This window comes from Panthera uncia, chromosome B1 (assembly GCF_023721935.1).
Source record: "Panthera uncia isolate 11264 chromosome B1, Puncia_PCG_1.0, whole genome shotgun sequence".
In the NCBI taxonomy this organism is placed as follows: domain Eukaryota; kingdom Metazoa; phylum Chordata; class Mammalia; order Carnivora; family Felidae; genus Panthera; species Panthera uncia.
The window spans coordinates 114,871,996-114,892,736 of record NC_064811.1 but is presented as its reverse complement, the minus strand read 5'-3'; the positions used below and the strand labels follow the sequence as shown (position 1 = coordinate 114,892,736).

General features: G+C 38.6%; 1 pseudogene; it reads right to left on the bottom strand.

Annotated features, from left to right (window-relative positions):
• Positions 1-774: 774 nt before the first annotated feature.
• On the bottom strand, positions 775-6,263 carry LOC125922429 (SH3 domain-containing protein 21-like; annotated as a pseudogene).
• Positions 6,264-20,741: the final 14,478 nt, after the last annotated feature.

The following is a 20,741-nucleotide window of genomic DNA, read 5'->3' as shown; positions in this document are numbered from 1 at the left end:
GACGGAGGTGGCCGGAATGTGACCCCCCCCCCCCCGCCCCCGGAGTCCTGCCTTAGTCCCTCCCTGCCCCATCCTCGGTGCCTCTGCATCTGTGCATGGATGGAGCCCCGGATCCTGAACTCCTGAGTCCCCTGCTTCATCTGCACCTCCAGCAGCTGGAGCTTCTACTTCTCCGTCTTCAGCTCCTCCCAGATGTCGGCCAGCTTCCTCTCTAGCTGCACTCCCCGTCTGCTCCCACACTTCCTTAAAGACTGCATCTCATCCTGTAGCCTCATTATATCACCTATCATGTTCGCTGTCCCTGAGATTTTGTGGGACCAAGGAAAGTAGGGTGGGAGTGTCTTCAAGGTCTGGAGTTGACTTGATGGGATGAGGATTCTTTCGAGTAGGATGCCTGCTCTCTCTGGGGCACTTCCTCTTTGGGGAGTACAGCCTCTTTCGAGGTAGCCTCATGCTCCCAGGTGCCTCGGAGAAGAGGGTTGTAGCCTTCTCAAGGGCAGGCATGGACCCTGGATTGGATTTGGACTGGAAGGGGGGGGCTGTCCCTCTGATAGAGATGGTGCATCATCATGCAGAGGTGGGGCTCCTCTGGCATGTGGACTTCTTGGGATTGAGTCTTATTGGCTACAAGAGACTTGAACTTTGGCAGGGCTTGCTCCAGAAAGAAGTGATGGAACTGAGTGTTGTCTCTGGTGAAGGTCTCTTCAGAGAGCGCCTGCTCAGGGGTCGAGACCTTTTCTAGGGTGGAGGTCTTGTCACCAAGAAGGGCCATCTTTAGGCTAGGGGCTTCATCCTCAGGTGGGACTTCTGGGACAGGGGCCTCATCCCCAGAAATGGCACTGTCTGAGCTGGGGGCACTTGTCCAGTCAGGCTCTCCTCCAGGGTGGGGTTGTCTGGGGCTAGAACCTTGAACTCCAGAGTTAGGGCCTCCTCTGAGATGGGGACCTTATCTGGAGTCAGGGTTTCCTCTGGGGTGGGGACCTTATCTGGAGAAAGAGTCTTCTCTGGGGTGGGGACCTTATCTGGAGAAAGAGTCTTCTCTGGGGTGGGGGTTTTATTCACAGGAGGGGCCTTTGCTAGGCTGCTCTGCCCTTTCTCGTGATTGGTTGCAGAGCACTGCCAGGAAGCCTGGATTTTCAATCCCTTTCTGCCGGGGTGGCCTGGACCCCCCCCCCCCCCCCGCCTCCCCGAGGAAGCTGCCACTGGAGCCTGAGTCTGGGAGGGCTGTTCTGAGCAGCATCTTCTTTGATTCCTTAGTAGGAGCTGATTCCCGAGATACCACTTTCCTTAACCTCCATGGTCTTCCTCAGTACTTTTACCTCATCCTTCTTCCACAGCACCAACTCCTCCGGGGCTTCAGGCTGGTAGTTGGACAAGACCCTGTAGATCTCAGTGCGGAAGACTGTCTGCAGGTAGTCTAGAGGGCTGTCATAGGTCAGGCTGCTCAGCTTGGGAGGCCTACTGGAGACCAGGGCTGACTGAAGGCATGTCTGGGTTCCTGAGGCTTAGGAGCCCACTGTCCAGCAACTCCACAAAGTTGGATGGGAAGGCTGCCAGCTGCTTGTTCTTATTCCCCAGCCACCAGTCACCCTCATTCCCCTTTATCACTTCCACCATCTCCTCAATTTGCAGCTTTAGCTCATCTGCCTGCTCCAGGTTGTAGTTGAAGTTCACTTTGCAGCATCTTTGGGGACCTCGAGATTTGGCCGGGCAACCTCAGCTGTATGCAGAGGGAGGGTGCCTCCCTGGTGCTGGGCTGAGTCTCTGGGATCTCCTGCCCAAGCGCTCAGGGGAAGAGGCCACAAGATCCTTCTGCTCTCCGGGGCAGCCAGCCCGGAGCGGGTCCTTTGCACACCTGCCAGACCAGGTCCCCGGGGGTGCCAGACTCAGCTTGTTCTCCTTATGCACGCGGTATCCAGCCAGGACCAGCACCTCCGCGGCTTCCAGGTCACACCCCAGGGCAGACTAGGAGAATGGTGCTGTCCTTCAGGTAGCTGCGTACTCCCAGGACCTTTAAGTCCAAGACTTATCCCCTTTTGTTTCACAAAGATGTCAAAAGCTCTGCTCAGCTTCTAGAGCTGATTGATGAGAATTCTGAAATCAGTGGATTTTCCTTGGAGAAAAGAGAATGTGAATGCCAGGCCGACCTTTTGCATTCTATTCAACTGAATGAGATACAGCGGTGTAATGGGTTTTCAGAATGATGCCAATTCTTAATCTCTCATGTAATGGTGTTCAGACCTTCATACTACCATAAAGGAGGTAGATAGATTTAGGAAGATTCAGGTAACAGAATATGGCAAAATTTTACACTAAACTGAATTTTTCTCACATATTATCCCTACCATCCCTGCTAATTTACCTGGCTCCAAGCTGTTAATCTATCTCTACATTTATTCATTTGTTTACAGACAAACACATGGATACATGTGTTTATTGCGTCTTATTTTAAAGGTGCAACATTTCATATTGATAATGACAGAATATTCTGAATGTTCTAGGGAGCAATTTAGCCAGTGACACTGCTACTAACTCAGCAAATGTCAATTATCAACAATAAAGATGATAATCTCTAAATTCAAATTCTATAGATGTATGTCATTTAAAAAATTATTAGGAATTTTTAAATTAGGAATTTTTAAATTTAGGAATTACTTTGTTTTGAAAATAATTTTTGGTAAACTATAATGTTAGAGAGTTTGGTACGTAAGCAAGTTTCAGGATGTTTTTAATATTGAATTTAGTGAATTAAGAAATGAATGGAAAACTATTAGGACTAACGCAAAATGCTTAATTGCTACTTTCCTCTCAATAAAAAATTACAGTGGTGCCTCAGAAGTAAAAAAATGACAAATTTTTTATATAAAAATTAAAATTTTCTATGTGGAAAAAGACACAATAAAACATCAAAATATAAAAATTATTTGAGAGAAAATATTTATAAGACATATGGTAGAATAAGTACAAATATCTCTAAATATTAAAAGCTCCTACCAATTAAGAATGAAATGAAAGGGAAAGCTATTCAGTACAAAAACGGAACAAAAGACAAAAGCAGGCCTCCACAGAAATAGAAATGCAAATGGAAAAGAAATATAGGAAGAGATGCTTAATTTGAGTGAAATTCAATTAAAAGATCAATGAGATTCCATTTTCAACCATAAGTTTGTTGATAATCAGAAGATTGAAACATCCAGTTATTTAGATGGTAAAAAGATGCATATTTTCATGTACTGTCTGTGAGTCAAATTGCCACAACTCTGGGAATGTAATCTGACTCTTGAATTTAATCTGTAATATCTATTAGAATTAAACATTTTTAATGCTTTTTATTTTGAGAGAGAGAGAGAGAGAGAGAGAGAGAGAACGAGCAAGGGAGGGTCAGAGAGAGAGGGAGACACAGAATCTGAAGCAGGTTCCAGGCTCTCAGCTCTCAGCACAGAGCCTTATGCAGGGCTTGAACCCTTGAACCGTAAGATCATGACCTGAACCAAAGTCGTATGCCTAACTGACTGAGCCACCCAGGCGCCCCTATTAAAATTAAGAGTATACATGTAACACAGCAGTGTGTTTTGTAGAATCTATCTGAAAAACATAAGCCGTAAATATTTTGTGTATACAAAAAAGACATGTGAATCAACATTGTGTTCTGTGATAAAAATTGAAAACAATCTAAAATATTCCTCAATAGAGAAATGTTGAAGAAATTATGCTGTGTTACTGTCCAAACTATGGAATGTTATGCAGCTAGTGACAATACTGACATCCGTGAAACATTAGTAAAAGGAAAACAGACTCAAGAAAAGACTCATTTGTATAGTGAAAGTTCATACTTTTGTAAAAACAACAATAACACCCTCTAATACTTAGGAACACACATTGATTAGTTTATGTTAACATACAAAAATGTTAATAAGAACGTATGCCAAGCTATTAATATTGGTATCTTAATGGAGACAATGATTGGAGAAGACAAGATTTGTCATTTTTTTCTTTTACCATATTTATGTTATTCTCTATTTAAAATGAACATGTGCTGCTTTTGTAATTTGAAAATAAATTCTCATAAAGGATAGCGATAATAAACACAACATATGCGAAGGCAAAAATGTCCAAGTAATCAGAGATTTTGTAGTATGTGGTGAGTAATGCTAAGTTTTCTCTTTTAAGGATAAGACTATTCAAATAGAGTCATATGTGTTTATTAATAATGATTGATATTCATTATTTTATAATACAAATGTAAATCAAACTATTTTTCTAAAAATTAAGCACCGATATTTATATCACATGTTTAAAAGAGCTGTTGTTGTATTGCTGGTTTTTGAAAGTTTGCAGATCTATCTCAGACTAAGCTTTATACTACTCCTTAAAGTCTTGAATAAAAATACCTTTTTGTTAATAGTTCCATGAATATTTATTAGAATATTCTCAAATCATTCCATCTAATGGAATTTGTAAAATTCATTTGTAAAATTCCTACTTTTATTGTACCACTCTTTTTATGTTAAAAAATAAAAGCTAATCTCTTAACATAAACAGTAAATTCTCTGAGAACAGCTGCGCAGAGAGAACTCAACAAATATTGAGTGATTGATTAGAATACTTAACTAAAATGGTACAGATCAGTTTTATTTTTAATTTATAATAGACAGTTCAGAAGTTTAAAAGGAATAATAATGAAGAATAGAGAATATGGTTAGGGTAAAATAACATTAAACAAGTTGTGTATTCTGTGCAAACAACACCACTTTCATGTTCTTTTAGAAGCTGAATTTGTTAATTTCCTTTTGGAAAGTGTGGCATGAAATTGTGGAGAAGTTAATTTCCAAATTCAATTATTTTTCTTAACTCTAACTTATTTAATATTGTTTGCAAACCTGGGTGATTTTATATTCCCTTGTCATGTATATTAGTTTTCTGTGACTGCTGTAACAAATTACCGTACTTGGTAGCTTAAAACAATACAAGTTTATCATCTTAGTCTCGTTGTTTGGACTTCTAGAGGTCAGAAGTCCAATGTAGGTCACACTGGGCTACAATCAAGAGGAGGTCAGGGCTGAGTTCCTTTCTGGAGGCTCTTGGAGACAATGCCCGACATTGCTTGGCTCGGGCCTCTTCTGTCTTCAAAGCTGGCAATGGCTATGCAGGTCTTTTTCACATTGTGTAATTCTGACACTTGACTCTTCTGCTTCCCTCTTCCACATTTAAGGATGCCTTGTGATTAATTGGGCCCTTCTGGATGATCCAGAATAACCCCCCTATTTTATTTTTAAAAACTTTTTTAATGTGTATTTATTTTTCAGAGAGAGAGAGAGAGAGAGAGAGAGAGAGAGCGAGCGAGCATGAGTGGGGGGGAGGGGCAGAGAAAGAGGGAGATACAGAATCCGAAGCAGGCTCCAGGCTCTGAGCTGTCACCACAGAGCCCGATTTACAGGACTCAAACTCACAAACTGTGAGATCATGACCGCCCCCTGCCGAAGTTGGATGCTCAACCGACTGAGCCACCCAGGTGCCTCAATCCCTCTATTTTGAAGTCAGCTGATCAACAACCTTAATTCCATCTGCACAGATAATTCCCCTTTGCCATGTAAAGTAACATAGTCACAAGTGCTGAGGATTAGGACCTAGAGCTCTCTTGGGGGTCCATTATTCTGCCTACCACATCATTTTGTGGCTTACAGAACTATAGATTGAAATGGAATAGAGTGAGTCAGAGAGATGATAACATTTTTAAGAGATCACACTATCTAAAACAGCAGTTCATATATTATTATTATTATTATTATCATTATTTTTAATTGCACCTTCAAGGGAGAAAAGCATGTTCTTGATAGTGAAATACAAATAAAAACAAGAGCTGATTATTTGCAAAGGTATTAAATACGCTCTGAGATACAGGAGTTCTAAAATTCACTTTGAAATTTTGACATCAGAAATGTGCAGAGTCCCAAACTCTTAAAATTACTGATCCTGGTAATTATTTCTGAATTATTGCCCCTTTTTAAGCTCTTTATATTTTAAAATTTTCTTTTACTCTCTATACTTAAAAAACGGATGTATCTGCCCTTCAAATAAAAGGGTGATTTAATTAAAAATGAAGGACTACTTTCCCTGAAGTACATTTTGTTGGCAAAGCATTGTTACAAACCTATGTCTCTGAGTCTAGAGTCTTACTCATTTTCTCCTCTGACCAATGCTCGCTTCTGCTCCAAGTACACCGAGCTAGCTACGGTAGACTTCCGTAGGCAACATGTACACATGGCTATGTACTCTCAGAGAAGGAGATGTTAAGCATACCCTTGCCCCAGTTTTTCTCTTGCAAGAAGTAAATAGATGAAAACTTCCACTGATTAAATTCACAAAGAGGCATGCTGTGCTTGGACTCCCTTTACACTCTTCGGGGGTCTTAGGAGTCTCGTTTATACCGCCCTTGGGAGCGGTAAGAAGAATGAGGGGGAGAGCGCATGAAACTCATAGACCTTGCACCTGTTATAGCTGTCTTTAAATCACCTGCTTTGTCTCTGTTTCATTTTCCTAATTTGAAAAATAGGGAGATTAATGACTTGTACTTCCAGTTATCTTCCAGTTCCAGAATTTCGTGATTGAAAGATCTCTTTTTTGAAGACTAAATTCTACTTAGTCTAGAAATTGACAGTTATGGTCATAGTTATCTAAATAATTCTTCTCACTATGACTCTGTCATACTTATTGTCAGTGGGAATGACTACTGTCTTCTCAAAAGCCAATTAAGGGGTGTTCTTTCCCTGGTAAGAAAATCTTAAGCACACAGGATATCCCTTAACATGTTTTGAGCCATGGTCTTGAAGTTTTACGGACACTATTCTGTGCCCTCGATTCCCTTAGCTGGCCCTGTCTTGACACTGGGGGCGACCATACCTACTACCACTCACTAGAAGGATGTCTGCCCTGCAGGTCTTTAAGGACAAAATCTGCTCTCTCAGAGAAGCTTACTGACTGTTTGCTTTTCCAGAAAGGAAAACTGGTACATCCTGCCTTCAGGGCAATATGGGTCTCTGTGTGAGAAAATAAGCAAGGGAAAGTTTTCAGCTTGTTCCTCAGAATTCTTTGTATATGTTTTACTCAGTGTCAGTAAATAGCTTTTATCTCACTAAAATACACACACACACACACACACACACACACACAAACACAAAAGCAAAAACAAAGCAGAAACTTTCCACTGTCCATGGAAAGAAACAAGGGGGCTTTTCTTTGTATTGGTGCTTTCCCAGTGTGGGAACCTTGGGGGGAAATTTCTTCTTCATCAGCTTTCTTGAAAGGTGGGGAGAAGGGTGTCTTCCTTACTGCGAAGCCCTGTATCTACTTCTCACGTTCGTGTTGTCTTTCTCCAAGACTTTAAATTCTTTTATTTCTGCAGGTTCTGAGGATTGATTTTGCCTTCCTTTTCTGTATAAAACAGTCACTACTCACTTTGTACTTAGAGGATCCTTTCTTCCCGAATTTGATAAGTGGAATGCAGATATGCTTTATAGTAATCGCACATTTATTTGCTCATTTATTCTTTTTTTTTTTGCTCGACTTTTAGCTTACCTCCCTAACTCCTTTGAGTCATTTGCTCTCTCACCACGTTCCCAGTCAATGCACTTCTATTCATACCTCAAGTATGTCGTGCTCCTTTGACCTTGAATCCTACCTTGCACTGTTTCAACTGTCTGGGTTGCTCTTCCCGTTTGCTATTTGCAAGGCTGACTTCTTATCCTAAATGCTACCTTCTCAGAAAGGGCTTCTCTGACAAGCTTGTGGAAGACAATGTATCTCTATCCCTACGAGTTAGGCCTTCTGTATTATCTTTCACTCTCAGGTAGAATCCTATCAGTTCATAAGATCTACCAAGTTGACCTCTGATACCTGAGCACTCACTCATAGAAGCAGGGTCTGCCTGTCTGATTTACTGAGTCTCAAGCCATGGAAAGCATCACCAAATAGCCCTGCCATAGATCTTGGTGACTGTAAAGACTTTTTATCTCTTCCCTCTTTCCCTCTTCCCAAATGAGCTTCATTAACTTCAGGAGAAGAGTGGGCTCACATCTAAACAACCTATTCTAACTAGGGCTCCAAAGCGTCTTTCCCGTGGGACAAGTTCAGATTTACTTCTATTTTTATGTCTTCCTGGTTACCACAAAAGACTGGACTGCACACTTTTCTGTCCCTTCTATGAAATGAGATTGTGTTTCTGGTGGTGTGCCCATTTTAGGGAGGGATGCCAGGTTGTGAGATGTAGGACATTCTTACAGAGATATTCTTTCTTTAGGAAGAGGTTCATTCAGTCTTTTTAAAAAATACTGAGCATCTGAGGTGGGATTTAAGGATCACTTTCTATACATCCTTCTTTATAAGAGTTCCTGGACACCGCAGAGGAATCAGCATGGTCAGCAAGGTCTATCAAAGCTGCATTCATGTTATTCCACTTGAACCTCCAGCCAAGTACTTTAGGCCTGCACAGGGGCTTTTAAGAAGGGATTGGAAAGTCCCCATTTTCATCACCATCTCAGCTATCTGGTATTTCCCAAGCCTGCACTGATGTCTGAGAACCCACATAAAAACTCTTACATCTGTTTTCACAGCCAGCCATTATTTCAAAAACACATTGTATCTATTTCTAGGGATGGTAGTCGTTAGTCTGTGTGTAGACAGACAGTCTTCACAGTAGAATTAATGACAACCCAAGGTTGTATTTGGACATTTTATCAAGCTCTTGAGTTTAATTTTCTTGTTGGACAAACCTGAAATTGGTGGGGTGGGGCCCAAAAACATGAATATGTGTTACTTTTCTCCTTGTCACCATTTAAAGAGATTTATGTAGACTCTAGAACTTTCTCAATTTCATAGAAAAAAAGGCTAGTATGGTCCAGAATAGTTTAGCATTTCAATCTCATTTCTGATCTAAAACTCTCCTTTTGTCCTCCCCTTACTGATCAGCCTAAAAAAAATGATGTTTGGGGTAGGGGTGGGAAAGCTCTAATCCTGAGACACTGTCTCCTCGTCTTAGATTGGGCTGTCAGATTTATCAAAAAACAAAACTAGACACAAAAGAAAAATAGTTAGATTTGAGTTTCGGATAAACAAATTATTTTTATTATAAGTATAATCCAAATATTTCATAGTACACAGTTATGCTCATTGTTGTTACCGTTTATCTGAAATTCAAATTGATCTGGGCATCATGTATTTTATCTGGTATCCCTACTCTCATCACCTCTGGATCCTCCAGAGTGTTGGAGCTTGGAAAGGAGGAAAGGAAAGAGAAAAATATCTTTTGTGTAACTGAGCACATAATAAGCAATTTCTTCTTGATTGATTCTCGGGGTTCTGCTTTGCTTCTGCGAGTGACAGAAGCTCAAATCGAGGTCCTCTCCTACGGCACATGCATCCTCTTAGGAAGCTCTGCTGGTGACCTCCCAGTGCTCAATTCCCTGCTGCAGGGAATGTGTTCCTGTGTGAGCTCTTCTGAGTCGTCTGAGGAACCCCTTCTGCCAGGAGACCCGGAAGCATAGAAGGAAGACCAGCAAGGCCACTGACAAACTGGAAATCCAAAGTTATTCAAAGATCCATTTCCCCTTTTTACTGATAACCACTCAAAGAGATTAGCTTTCTTGAAGACCCCCTCATGTGGTTTTGGTAGACATTAGTTTAAGTGGCAGTAGGAAATAGATATCACATTCAAAATGGTCAAGTGAGAAGCAGTTTACAAAACTTGAAAAGAGACAAACTGTTTACTTTCTATTTAAGGTTGAATGATATTTCATTGTATATATAGACTACCTTTTGTTTATCCATTCATCTATCAATGGGCATGGGTTGCTTCTATGTTTCAGCTGTCATAAACAACGTGTTAGGAATGTGGGCATACAGATGTCTCTTTGAGGCCTTGCTTTCAATTGTTTTGAGTATATACTTAGAAGTGGAATTGGTAGGTCATATGGTAATTGTATTTTTATTTTTATTTATGTATTTTTTTAAGTGTATTTATTTTGAGAAAGGGAGACAGAGAGAGCAGGGGAGGGCCGGAAGGAGAGAATCTCAAGCAGGCTCTGCACTGGCAGTGTGGAGCCCAACAATGGGCTCAAACCCATCGACCGTGAGATTATGACCTGAGTCAAAATCAAGAGTCAGACACCTAACTAACTGAACCACCCAGGTGCCCCTGTATTTTGACTTTTTTAAGAAACTGTCATACTGTTTTCCACAGTGGCTGCACCATTTTACATTCGAACAACAGTGCACACATTCCAATTTCTCCACATCTCCACCTGTACCTTTTTTTTTCCTTTGTCGTAGCCATTTTAATGGGTTGTGAGGTAATATCTCATTGTGGTTTTTGATTTGCATGATCTTACTGATCACTGATGTTCAAGGGCTTTTCATGTGCTTGTTTGGTCATTTGCATATCTTCTTTGGAGAAATGTCTATTCAAAACAGCCTTTTGCTGTTTTATAAGTTGAAGTGTCTGTTTTTGTTGGTGAGTTTTTATAGTTTTCCATATATTCTGGATATTAATCCCTAATCAGATAAATGATTTATAAATATTTTATCCCATTCTATGAATTGTCTTTTTAGAGACAGAAAGTAAAGTGATGGTTGCCAGGAGTCAGGGGGAAGGAAAATGGGGAGTTATTGTTTCATGGGTATTGGGTTTCAGTTTTTCCAGATGTGAAGTGTTTTAGAAATGGATGATGGCAATGGTTGTATAATGGATACAAATGAAACTGATACCACTGAAATGTGTACTTAAAAGTGGTTAAGGTAGTCAATGTTGTACATTTCACCACACATACACAAAATTAGAAAAAAGAACTCACCTGGGAAAGCCTAAGGATGAGAAAATAAAAGCTTGTTATAAAATGATCAAAGTAAAACAATAAATTTCACTCATTCATGAAAAAATGAGTGTTTAAAAAGATACAGGAAGGATATAAGAAGACCAAAAGGGAAAATTCAATACCCTTGAACTCTTACAGTCACTTTGATGAGGGAGCAAAAGGCAAGCTGTCACCCCTCAAACCCCCACCTCCCCCACCAAGTGGGATAGGTGTGATATTTCTCAGGCACTCCTAGCTGCCCAAGAACAAAGGAAAGGGAAAAACAAATGGTTAACTGATAGAGACCAAAGTCATACAGGACATTAGTCTCCATCAGTTTGCAACTATTTTAATGATTTACAAGAAAAAGGGCAATATCCAGAAACCTATAGACTCAGTTTCCTGGAGCCTTAACATCACCCTCCCCTCCATGGTGATGTGGGGAACAAAGGCAAGAAGAAAATATAGAGAAAACGAAATTTCTTTATAACTTTCTGCCATTGACAAGTACTTGAGGGAGGGGATTAGAACTTTTTTTCCAGAAACTCCCTACTGTTTTTAAAAGTTAATGCTTTGCTAGAGGGAAAAATATCTTAGCCTGACAATAGCTAGGCCTCTAGTATCTTAGGAGTCCTCTTTAGCATATGAAAGTCCTTTTGGAAACCTCCCTTTTGTCTTCACTACCCCCTTCCCCAACCGACTCCCAGCTATATAATCAGCCACTCCTCACAACCCCAGTGCAGCTCTTTCTGCCCACGGGGTCCTGTCCCCATGCTTTAATAAAGTAATCTTTTTGCACCAAAGACCTCGCAAGAATTCTTTCTTGGCCATCAGCTTTGGACCCCCACCACCACTCCAAAACTGCATCAACTATCCCTAAGACTGAAATACTAGGGAGAAAGTGGCTACTGAAGCTGGAGGCAGAGCTGTGTAGAGAAAGTAACCAACATGAGTTGTGCCCTTCACTGCTAGGAACAGCCAGCTTTTGGTAACACCATAACTCTCCTTCCTCTTTCCCATCTCCTGTTCATTCTCCATAAGAGTGGCACCCAGAGAGAGCCAGAGGGCATGAGCACCCGTTGATGCACCCATACTGGTCAGCCTGTCTGGGCGGGATTGCGGGTGCTGGGGGGGAGGTGGAGAAGGGTTGGAAGGTGGACCTGAAGTGGAGGAGAAAAGCACATTATATTCTCTCCTTAGACTAATGACTCTTGATTCTTACTCATTCTCTTTGAACTTTTTAGTCTGATTTTACCTAAGCCTGGAAGGGTATATAATGTTTGCAGCAGCAGACAGAACCTTCAGTAGGCACATGGAGATGTGTATGTGGGCAGTCTCGACAATGTGTGCTATTTAGCACCAATAGTCCTCAGCTTTGGGGTGTTAGTAGAAATCTCAAACTATTGGAAGAGCCTTATTCAGCAGCCTGATTCAGGTATAAATTAAATCAATATATTATTAATACACCACCTGGAGGAAGATAGAAGTTTTGTGGAGCCTGAAGTTTATTCAATTTTGTAGAAACTCTTTGAGAAAAGGATACAAAAGTATGAATTCAGATTTAGCTATGAAAGAAACTATTGATATAGAATTCAAAACCCACATCACATTTTAAAAAGTTGACTCATGACGAAGATATCACAAAATCTCCACACCTCTAAGATATTATTTTCTTCTCCTCTTGGGCTGATACTCTTTGAATACTTCTTTACATAAGAAATACAGTATTTTCGATACAGAAAGCCAATTCAGCCCTTCCTCTGAGATAGTTGATTAAAATTTGTGTTTAGAGGTATTTTCACCACTTACAATTGCTACCACCATGCCAGGTTTTAGAATTTAAGAAAACCACCATAGTGCATTTATAATTGTATATACTTATCCAGAAAGCATATTCTTGACACAAGTCAATTCTTTGACTAGATATCAATGTGAATCAAATTCTCTGTTTACAGTTTTAACTCATCTAACGATTAGGATATTTTCCACAGTCTACCTTCTGGCTGTGTACATTTCACATTGTCTTCTCTACCCATGTGCTCTGGTCCCAGGTGCTATAGCATTTGCTCACATTGTGACTTGACCTTTGGACTTGTATGCTTGTGTTATGAAACTGGGTGTGTCTACACAACGGTGTGTTCCTTAAAGCCTCTCCCAGCTGACAATAACCTAAGGCAAACATGCCTGCGAACCAAAGAAATATATCTCATTAAACTTCATTAAGCTTGCTATAAATGTATTCCTGACTTAACTTCTACTTCACTCTATCTCAAACGTGCCTGTAATGACTCCAACTTCAGAGCAGGCTGGGGCGGAAAGAGATGGTAGTCTTTAATGGTTAGGGTTAAATATCTTATTTTTGCTGAATTTCCAAAAATTCATGACCGTGTGAACACTTCTTTAGACTCTCTTAGCACGTTGAGGGCCCCCAAAGCTTAAACCTCATTTGCTTCATGCTAAACCCATGTCTGTTTCCCAACCCTTTCATCCTGGAGCGCTCAAAATACTTCCTGGGTGGTTGGATATGGTGAGTTCTCCTGTCATGCTCAGATCCTCTTATGAAATCTGGCATCTTGTGCTGTCTTCAGCCTTTCTAAGATAAGATCTCTCAGAGATTTAACATCTGTGAATGTTGGGCCCTTTTGCGCCCCCGTTCCTAGTCCCACAGCCTTTAGTAGGTATTTAGAAAGACAAAGTTGCAAGTTTCATTTTTCCTCCAGCTCTCCGGTAAACCTTACAGGTATAACGTGATACCTGGGCATGATATCCCATATACTGCAAATATTTGAGTCCCAGGCTTCTATTAGTCAGACACATGATTAATATAGGAAACCTCAGGACGACTGGGACCAGAAAGCTTCAGACTGTCTCTCTGTTAACTTGAAAACCATCAGTGGTGCCCTGAGAATAGTATTGGCCAATATTGTTTATGTATTGCACATCTCGATATTAGTTTCATTTTTAGTTATCTAGATGAAGTCTACATCTAGATGAAGCCTGAGATCTTGAAATCACTTTTGGACTACTGGTAATTTTACTGTCAAGGCATTTGAACGAGCTGGTAACGCTTATAATTTTAAGCGAGGCCAGCATCTGAGGAAATTCAGATTGAAATTCTTGTTTCTTTATTCTGCCCAATTGTGGGTAGAATACCAAAGTCAAAAAGACATTTCTTCGATTCTGGGAATAATATGTTCCTCCTCCTATTGAATTCTGCTGCTCATTTTGCACTTGTAAGTTTGTAGTTTATTTTTATTTATTTATTTAATTTTTATAAAAATTTTTAAATGTTTATTTATTTTTGAGAGACAGAGGCAGAGGACAAGCCAGGAAGGGGCAGAGAGAGAGGGAGGCACAGGCTCCAGGCTCTGAGCTGTCAGCACAGAGCCCGATGCGGGGCTCGAACCCACAGACCGTGAGATCATGACCTGAGCCGAAGTCAGACGCTTAACCCACTGAGCCACCCAGGCGCCTCTAAATTTATAAATAGTGATAGCATACATATATGCAGATGTGTGCCACATATATGATATGCATATAAAATATTTCTTTTTTTTTCCAGGCATGTAAACGAAACCAATATCATGTCCCTACTAGCGGTGAATGGTCTTCCCCTACAACTGGCCGTACTAGTGTTCAGATATTTAAAACAGAGATCAAGATGAGGTTGCTAAGACTTCAACTATAATTTGGGGCACATATACATATAAAATGAGTGTTTGATGACTTCCCGAGCAGGTTAGGTTCAGGCTTTTTTCTTTCATTGTCATGAGGAAAGAATAAATACAGTGCTAGATGAAAGCAGGGAGGGAAATTGCAATGCAGGAGATGCTTAAGGAGTACAATAATAACTCACTTACCTACAATATACGGTTGTTGTGACATCCCAATCAGGCGGAGTACATTAAAACATTTTGGAAAATGTAAAATGCTGTAGCCAAACATAATTGTGTTTGTGTTTTACAATTATATTTCTCCCTATTTAAATATAAATATTGACCCAATAATCTGTGCATAGCAGGAGTTCTTATTTTAAAAACTCCAAAGGTTTAAATGGATTAAAACATTTCTTGGAGGCCTCATGGTTCTAATTATTCCCATTAAGTTGCACGTAGTTTTCTAAAAATAGTTCACTTTAGAACCATGCAGATTTTAGCAAATAGTATGTTTGAAGACTGTTATTACTGGGGATAAAAATTAAGGCCAATAAAGAATACTCATAAATAGGCTTGAATAAATCCAGTGGAATAAAATGTAAGATAAGATTTACTTCAATATAGTGTTACCTTAAGTTTCACCTCCCCTCCCGCTCTTACCTGCCTGTTTGTTACGCTATTGACAGTGATATTTTCCTATAAATTTCCACTAAAACTTTTTTTCTCCACAATGGAGACATGGATCACAGATGTTGGTAGTTCCTGGTTACCTTTTCCTTCCAAACTTTACTTTGATATTCTGGATGAATTCCCCAGGACTAATATCAGAACAAAGAACAAGACAAAACTCCGTTTCTGATTATCGTATATGCCTGTTTGTGGTTCGTAAGTCTACAAATGATCAAACTTTGTGTTTAGCTTACAAGCTCTGACTAATACACACAATATGTTAATCTTTAGTCTGCCACATAATTAATACATATTGAAATGTGGATGGATAAATATAAACAATAACTATCTACATATATTTGTACATATAAATTTTTAAACATTGGACCATATAAGACTAGACCTCTATTTTCCTATTTTATGAGGCTAGTCCAGTTGTAACAAGAAGGTGCAGTTTATAAACAGCATTTTATTTATGAGATTATTTGAATTGTGAAGGAATAATCCCTTTGCTTAAAATTATTGAGGTCTGACACCTGTAAATACTTTTTAAACCATAAAAAATATAACAAAGTTGCTCTCACAACTGAAGATCAAGGGCACATGTCAAACTAAAAAACAGATGTAACATCTGATTTTTAATTCTAGCAAGACACAGTCCATATTTCAGTTTATGTCTTTTCTGATTGATTCAGCAGGCCTGACACTGAGCAGCATACAATGTCACCAGCTTGATGAGGTGTGACCTGTCCTAAGGTCACTGAGTAGCTGTAAAAAAACTTGCACATGTGTTCCCAAGCATTGGGCTTCAAAAGTGGACAGTGTTACTTGGAAATATATTCAAAAATAATGTTTCCAATTGCTATGCACTTTTAAGGCTTACTTTGCTGAAAAGAATATTCTTTGGAATAAATAGCAATATTAGGGATAGAACCAAGAAACATTCATAATAGGAAATATTGAATTACTGTAGTGCAGCAATGATTTTTACATTTCATTAATGAAACAATAATTCCTTTGCTTTAAAATAGACAGTTGAATTAGATAACTGCGTCATTCTCTCTCTAGCTCTAAAAGTCTGTAAGTAAACAATAAAGATCAATACGGAAGAAAGAAAAGCAGTAAGCCAAATGGAGGCTTTCTTCTTATACTTTGTGACTTCGATCTTTGTTCTGGCTCTCCCTTTCAAATCATGTTTTCATTCAGTATAATAAGTATCCTAAACGGGAATCATCAAGCTTAAACCAAGCAAAAATTTAGTGATGAGATAAACCAGGAAATATCCAGAAAGGGAGCTGATGTGTTTATAGTTACATCATCTTTGTTCATTCTACTTTGAATATGAAGTTATTTGTATGTCACTAGCAAATTCCTTAGCAAAATGACCTCTGAATCTGTTTTAAAGTGGTTGAAAGGAAAAGCAAAAAAAAATAATAATAATAATAATTTGATTTCCACTCTCCCTGATATTTTCACTTCCATTAAAAAAAAATTCCATTAAAAAAAAAGTGTTTAAAAGCTATTGTTTTTGACAGCCATCGCAGAGGCAGATAACCATGGCTACTGTCTTGCTCAGCTGTCAGACTTCAGAACTCAGGAGCGTCTGGTTGAATAAATCTCCTGCATTATCCGAAATGAATTATTTGCAATAAGTCATTCTTCTTCCCTAGCATCTTGGTCTTCAGTGTTGAATATCTTTCCTGTCTGAATATGTTTTGTAAAAGCACTGATAAGCAGAACTGATATGGGTAGAGATCATTAAAAAGAAACATAGCCTTCATAAAAACTGTGCCAATATCCATGCTTGGAAATGGGTATGATTTACTCTGATACATTTGTGTTTGCTTTCTGGTATGTCTCCTACCTCATGCAGTATTTCTAAATTGAAAGTAGAAAATAGAGCCCCCCAGAAGCAAAGGGGAGGTCAATTTGGTAGGAAAATTTGCATCCTAATAATAGAATAAAACACTCCTGTGTCTCTGAAATGTACTTAATTTTTGTAATCACTTAAATATATAATTTTTTAAAAAATACCCAATGGAAAGTTATGTGCAACATTTGTACATTATCAGTTTTTTCCCTAAAGTTTTCTTAATATGGAGATTATTTTTCTATAAAGATCAAGGAAATGCTTATAAAAACATGCTGAATGTTTTATTACAAATTATGAAACTGCTTAGAGTAGCATAGCATGAAATATAATTTTATCTTGAGTGTAGCACTGTAGCATTAATTTTCAATTATGAAAGTTTCAATTATAAAGTATGAACATCATAGATATTAAATATGCCATCTGGTAACAAAGTTCAATCATTCTCATGAATAATATTTTACCAATCTTTTGAAAGTTATGTGGAATATACAGAGATTTTTGATAGAATTTAGAAACAAGTCAGGATTGTGTCAACCCACCCATTTTGCAGATGAGAAAATTGAGATGGAGACAAGATAAATCATTTGCCTGATATCCCGTTAGTCCTTGGTATAGAATGAGCAGCAGGGCTATTCTTCAGCAATCATACTCACTCTCTACTGTAGGAATCCTTCTAGGATGTAGGACTGACATAGTAATATGCACAAAATGTAAATCCAGTATTGGGAAATTCTTACCTAACTTTGTATTGAAAATGTGTGTAGTATTTCACAGTCACTGTGATGTAACGTAAGTGAAATATCTTATGATTCTAATGAAGGTTTTGATTCATGGCACAATACTTTCTAAATACTGAGGTGATTTATTATTTGAACACTGTGCATTCCTTGAGTCATTGCACGCTCTACTTCAGTTATTAGACACACAATATACGAAATATTAATGGCTAGAATGTACCCTTTTGCTTTTGAACTTCAGACCTATTCAATGGAGAGACAAGTAGTTTTCACAATTGTACAATATTTAGTATATTTAGGAATTTGGATATTGTGATCAAATTTTTAAAATAATTTTCCTTGATAAGAGTCTCGTTTTGGAACATGTCGGCCAAATTGCAGCTTCCTAATGCTGGCATCCTTAGAAGCTTACATCTATAATAAATTGGGACTTTGTAGAGAATAACAACTTAGACTTCAGATACAGTTTCTACTTCCTAAGAATCCAATAGAGAGAATAACAGAGGTGTTTCCAAGCATACTTCTCAATACAAAGGGGAAAAATGAAGAATATTAAGAGGTCAGGGATTATATAGATAGGTTAGAGATTGAAAAAAGATGAAATAAGCTTCAGAAAGCTTCAGAAATAGGTAGATATTGAAACAAATAATTAGACATAAGACACAATATGCTTCCCTGGAAATCGTTCCAAAAGTGAGAAATAGCTTGTGCACAGAGAGACTCAAAGGTCTGTCTGAAGCAAAGAAACGTGCTATCAGAGAGGGTATGAAATGGAGGTTAGTGAAAAGTAATATCAAGCGAATAGAACTGTAGGGGAAGGGAATTGGATGTTAAAGATATGGGTGTCCTCTCTTACACTCATGATTTCTAATTTCAGACAATTCACACTAAGCACAGAATTGTGGACAAGAACATGGATTCTGGAAGCTTTATAACCTTAGGGGTTCTCTCTAACTTTAAAATGTGGATAATAATTCCGCTTACCAAATAGCACTTTTTGAAATCTTATTACGAGCCAAGATCTAAACACTTTACATATATCAACTCAATAGGCCTCAAGATAACCCCTCGAGATAAGTGCTAATGCTCTTGTTAGGAGGATTAAGTAGACAGTTAAATACCAAGCACTTAAGTGAAGGTAGCAAAATTGCCAAAAAATTAGCAATTAGGATCATCTTAGTGAGATGGTCCTCAAATTAAAATGAACATATGTTTAATCCAAATCTAGTAAGTCATTGTGGGTGGTGAGATCACCAATGTCAGAAGAGTAAATTAACAGTTACAGCTGGAATTGTTTGTGAATTTAAGCCTCATTATAGTGTCTGAAGGTTAAAGTAAATCACCTATCCATGTTGTGATGCTTCACATTTGTAGGTCAACTATTTTTATTTGTTCTTTGTGTTTCAGGAGGTACCTATTTTCACTGCACACAGATATGCCTTGAAAATGGGTTTCTAATGAGTACATTTTTGGTTTTGACTAGTTGGTTCTGTTCAAAATAAATGTAACTTATAATAAAACCTATTAACATTCTGGTGGAATTTACTTGATCCCTTAAGTATTTCCACCTCTTAGGGTGCCTGGGTGGCTTAGTTGGTTGAGCGTCTCACTCTTGATTTTGGCTCAGGTCATGATCCCAGGGTAGTGAGATCAAGCCCCGAGTCAGGCTCTGCATTGGCAGTGGAGCCTGCTTAAGATTCTCTCTCTCTCTCTCTCTCTCTCTCTCTCTCTCTCTCTGCCCCTCTCCTCTGTTCACGTGCCCTCCCTCTCTCTCAAAAAAAATTTCCACCCCTTGTCCACAGTAGTTTTGAATGTCTTTCCTCACTGTGTCAAGGCCAATCAGAAAATCTCAATCTTCATAACAGAACTCTGCAGAAATAGTTTGGGCCAACATTCTCCAACATTTGGAACAGGTGCTGATTCTAAGAGACTGGAAGTTAATGACTTCAGTTGAGGGTACGACTTGCTTCCACATCTCCCTGGTCTGTAACACAGAGGAATTAGGGTTAAGTAAGACTGGTATACTGATTCTACTATAACGTACATGAACTGGTTTCTGTATCAATTGCAAATGAAGAAAAGGGCAATTCCTCCTGAATAGTCACTCTGGATAAGAAATAAATTAGTCTTTCATATTAGATTTTGTGGTTTTTGTTGTATGATTGTTACCTTGAAGTCTTTAGTTTTTCTAGTTTTCACTTATTTGTATATTATAATATAGTCAACTAAACAGTTATTAATCAACAAGTACAGTATGAAGAACATGATAAAGTGATTTGCCAGTTAGGCACATGATTACTATCCTCAGTAAAACTATAATCGGGCAAATATTAGGGGTATATTTTAGATTTTTTAAATAGGGGAATGATGTGAATCCCAAGCTACAAAAATCCTTGGAGATTGTTGGAAGTGATTTATGCAATATAGTCAAATCAACATGATGGTCTCTTTCTGTTATGATTAGGTTGCAACTTTTTAAGAGAGAACTATTAAAGATAATATTCTAAGCTGAAGAGCATATTATAAAAGTGGAGAAGTTGAGCTTTGATACTTTTCAGAAAGCCAAGAAAGGAAGAAGTTGGAATAAATTTTAGAAAATGTTTGTGAGGCCAAAATAATGATGTCAATAAAAATGCAGGAATAGAATATAGGCTGTGCTCTTATAAACTAGTAACCTTCTTGGCTGGGCTTCAAGTAATGCTGTTTCTGATTGAGCATTTTTTCTTTAACATCATACAATATGCACATTGATTTGTCAAAATAATGAACCCCTCCAAAATCCACTGATGGCAATTCAACTCTAACTCTGAGAGCACTATATGAGACCTGGTATTCATCCTGATGAGTTTTTTCCCCCTCACACAGGATGTTTTCTCCATTTTTATTTTAATTTCTTTTTTAGTACAGAGAATCGATGTTGACTCAAATGCTTTTTTCCTATCCTTCTTTTGTTTTCACTCTT